This window comes from Arachis hypogaea, chromosome 2, assembly GCF_003086295.3.
Source record: "Arachis hypogaea cultivar Tifrunner chromosome 2, arahy.Tifrunner.gnm2.J5K5, whole genome shotgun sequence".
NCBI lineage: Eukaryota > Viridiplantae > Streptophyta > Magnoliopsida > Fabales > Fabaceae > Arachis > Arachis hypogaea.
In genome coordinates, this window is record NC_092037.1 from 53,337,126 (window position 1) to 53,341,726 (window position 4,601).

The 4,601-nt window shown below is 39.8% G+C and overlaps 1 non-coding gene across 1 annotated transcript; it reads left to right on the top strand.

Moving 5' to 3' along the window:
* The first annotated feature begins 420 nt into the window (after positions 1–420).
* LOC112765357 (small nucleolar RNA R71) lies at positions 421–524 on the top strand. Its single transcript, XR_003183676.1, has one exon. It is a non-coding gene; the product is annotated as a small nucleolar RNA R71 (small nucleolar RNA).
* Positions 525–4,601: the final 4,077 nt, after the last annotated feature.

Below are 4,601 nucleotides of genomic sequence, written 5' to 3' on the forward strand. Positions count from 1 at the left end.
TTTTTCCAGCCTGGGTTGTAAGTGTTGGAATGTGGATCATATGGTTGCCTTTGTTGATTTCCCACATAGTTGGCCTCTTCCCAATCACCTCCTTCAGTGCTTACTTCCTCTTGATCTTGTGTGTGTATTGCAGCCACTTGATTTGTTTTTAATTTCCTGGTGAGCTCTGCTAGTTGCTTGGCAAACACCTTGTTTTGGGCTAAAATTGTATCAACATGGTTCAGCTCCATGACTCCCTTAGTGTTGTGTCTCTCTGAAGCATAGTAGTACTCATTCTCAGCCACTGTCTCAATCACTTCAATGGCTTCTTCCACAGTCTTTTTCCTGTTCAATGAACCTTCTGATGAATGGTCTACAGCCTTCCTTGATTCATAAGAAAGTCCATCATAGAAAATATGCAATTGCACCCAGTCATGGAACATGTCTGGTGGGCATTTCCTTGTCAAATCCTTGAACCTCTCCCATGCCTCGTAGAGAGTTTCACCATCTTGTTGTCTAAAGGTCTGAACCTCAGATCGAAGCCTATTGACCTTTTGTGGGGGGTAGAAACGTGCCAGAAACTTGCTTTCCACCTCATCCCAAGTTGTTAGGCTCCCCCTTGGGAATGATTCCAGCCACTTAGCTGCCTTGTCCCTAAGTGAAAATGGGAACAAGAGCAGTTTATAGGCATCTTCCTGGACTCCATTGGACTTCACAGTGTCGCAAATTCTCAGGAATTTTGTGAGATGTTGGTTTGGATCTTCATTAGCACTCCCACCAAATGAACAATGATCCTCCACCAGTGATATTAGCTGTGGTTTGAGTTCAAAATTGTTGGCCTGAATGGGTGGTTTCTGAATATTGCTACCACAATTCCCAGAGGTTGGGTTTATGTATGAACCAAGAACCCTCCTCTCGGGAATGGCATTATTTCCATCAGCTCTCTCATGGTTGTGAACTTCTCTTTCCATGTTGAGATCTAGAGCTTCCTCAAAATTGTCCTCAGATTCTCCTTCAGATTCTTCTTCTCTCAGTACTCTCTTTCCTCTTGCTTCCCTTCTAAGTTTATGAAGGGTCCTCTCTGGTTCGGTATATGGAGGAGTTGATGTCTCTCCTCTCCTACCTGTCATACAAGAACACAGCACAGGCAACAAACAAGTGAAATACTCTTGGTTAATGGAAGAGTATGGTTAGAGCAGTTGAGGAATTAATTCAAATAGTTAGTGGGTCAGTGAGTTAGTTGCTTGAATTTAAAGGCATAAAGAAAGAAAGCAAGTAACAGAGTGCAGAAATTAAAATTCAACAAGTAACTTGAACTGAATTAACACAACAAGAAAAATGCTCAATCTAGTTAACTTCCAATTTGAGAATTGTCAATCGAAAACCAATCCCCGGCAACGGCGCCATAAACTTGGTGCTACGATTTTAGGAAGTTGCACGATCGGCAAAAATTCCTTCCGGCAAGTGCACCAGTTATCGTCAAGTAAAAACTCACAATAGAGTGAGGTCGAATCCCACAAGGATTGGTTGAGTGAGCAATTCGGATTAGAAGTGTGTTCTAGTTGAGCGGAATCAAGATTTAGATGAGAATTGCGGAATGTAAAATTGCATGAATTTAAGAGCGAGAAGCTAAATTGCTGAAATTAAAAAGGGATCGGGGTGATTGCATGAATTTAATTTCAGAATGTAAAGAGAAAGTGGTAGATCAGATATGGGAAATTCATTGGGTTTCAGGAGATATTGAGATCTCCGAATCAAAACATTTTTATCCCTTCCTCAACCAATGCATTCATTGAATTTTTGCTTGGCAATCTTATATGATTGGATCCCAATCCCTTGGCTCACCAATTCTCTCTAAAAACAAACAAATTCCCAATCCCTTGGTTTAAATGTTCATAAGAAGAGATGATGCTCGATCACTGATTATACCACACAGTTTCATGAACCACAATTTGGTAGGATTACATGTCACAATATCCATCCAAACCCCAATCCAATTCACTGTGAGAAAGCTTATCTAGCATGAATCCTCCATTCCTTTCCCAAGGTTCCGAAGGATTCCAATTATGGATAGTTTCTTTCCCAAGACAACTAACCAATGGAATTAGATCGAGAGGCTTTCTAACAAAATTCAAGAGAAAAGATTAAAGAAGAAGATAAAAACTATTATTGATTCATTGAATTACAATAGAGCTCCCTAACCCAATGAAAGGGGTTTAGTGAGTCATAGCTCTGAATTCAATTACAAAAGTGTGAAAACTAGCAAAATGATCCCCAAAAGTTTTTCTCTTTTTTCTCACTTAAATTCTATCCTATTTATACACTTTCTAAATTGAGCTTCTGTTGTGTTTCTTGGGCCTTGAGGCCTTTCCCTGATTTGCTTTTGCTTTGGGTTTATGATCCATAATCCTGATGAGGCTGCTGATCCAATTCTGTAACATTCATTGAGCCAACTTAGTGATAATCAAGTAATGACACATGACTCAACAAATTGAAATTCCAAACTCATCAATTCTTCAGGCCCAATCCCATAAACCATGATATTCAATTGGGTTTCATACCAGAGTACGTTTAAGTTAATGTTTGTGCTCAAATGCTAACTTAAACTGCAATATCTTTGGCCCAGAAACCTTTTCAATTAGTGGCATTTAAGTTGCAGTTTAAGCTTAAACTGCAACTTAAACGCCAGACACTTCCAGTGATGCCTTTTGTGGAAGCACGTTTAAGTTCCAGTTTAAGCTTAAACTGGAACTTAAACGTTGGACACTCCTGGAGGTGGAATGGTCGAACACGTTTAAGCTTCAGTTTAAGGTTAAACTGAAGCTTAAACGTGGAAATGGAAGAAAGAAACCCAGGAGTGTGAAAATGTCGAACACATTTAAGCTTCAGTTTAAGGTTAAACTGAAGCTTAAACGTGGAAATGAAGAAAGCAACCCTAGAGGAGAATTTGGTCGAACACGTTTAAGCTTCAGTTTAAGGTTAAACTGAAGCTTAAACGTGGAAATGAAGAAAGCAACCCTGGAGGGGAAATTGGGTCGAACACGTTTAAGCTCCAGTTTAAGGTTAAACTGGAGCTTAAACGTGGAAATGAAGAAAGCAACCCTGGAGGGGAAATTGGGTCGAGCACGTTTAAGCTCCAGTTTAAGGTTAAACTGGAGCTTAAACATGGAAATGCTCCCTGGTGCATTTCTCATTCTGGCGTTTAACTTCCAGTTTAAGGTTAAACTGGAGGTTAAACGCCACTTTCAGCTTTTCTCAGCTTTCAGGATTCTGGCATTTAAGCTCCAGTTTAAGCTTAAACTGGAGCTTAAACGCCACTTTCAGCTTTATATGGCTTGGCAGTTTAAGTTCCAGTTTAAGCTTAAACTGGAACTTAAACTCCACATGTGATATTCAAGCTTCCTTTATTGATTTTGTTGCTTCCTTGCCTAGCCTCTTCTTCCCTGAAATCATCCAAACAACTGCATCAAAGTCTTGCAAAATTTCATGAGAAATCTTCCATTCATAGCATTCAAGTAATATAACTAAAAACTCATGGAATTTGCATCAAAATCATACTGTTTGGATGGTTCATTTCTTTGTTATTCATTTAACCATTCTTGGTTACTTTAAGCTCAAGAAAATGCATAAAACAACTAAAACTAACAGAAAAATGCTAGTGAAACTAGCCTAAGATGCCTTGGCATCATCACTAACGTTCCAATGTGCCCCTATGTCTCACGTTAGAGTCTTCGTTAACTAGGTTAACGTGGCTTCTAACGTGGCCTTGCCAACATTCTAGAACGTTAGTGACATTCAACATTGTTACTAACGTTCCAATGTGCCCTTATGTCTCACGTTAGAGTCCACGCTAACTAGGTTAACGTGGCTTCTAACGTGGCCATCTTTAGCCATCCCCAACGTTAGTGACAATATTGAGTGTCACTAATGTTGGCTCATCTTTCACTCATCATCATTAGCCTTCCACGTTAACTAAGTTAACGTGGAAGTTAACGTGGCTCCTTGGGGTTTTGTGGTTGCTTCCAACATTAGTGACAATGTTGAGTGTCACTAACGTTGTCGACCACCCTTGCCTCTTACATTAGCTCCCACGTTAACCAAGTTAACGTGGGAGTTAACGTGGTATATTGCACCTTAGGCCAACGTTAGTGACAATGTTGAGTGTCACTAACGTTGGCTTCCTTCCCCCTTTTAACGTTAGAGGCCACGTTAACTAAGTTAACGTGGACTCTAACGTAGCCACTTATGATCATTGGCCAACGTTAGTGATAATGTTAAGTGTCACTAACGTTGGCTCAAAGTCCCTTCTTCACGTTAGAGTTCATGTTAACTTAGTTAACGTGATTCTTAACGTGGGCAATGATGGCTTCGAGAGCGTTATTGGCAATCACTTTTCTCATTAACTTTGCAAGTTACCTCCCATTCCACGTTAGTGATAACGTTAATTAGATTAACGTGACTGCTAAGTGGTTCTTCCTTGCTTCCTTTGGTCCTGAAATCAAGCAATATAGTGCATCAAAGTTCTAGTCCAAGTCATGGGTAACGCAACATACAATTTGTTACTAAACTCATGCAAAATCCTCATGAAATCATGTAAAATTCACAATGTATGCTTGAATCAA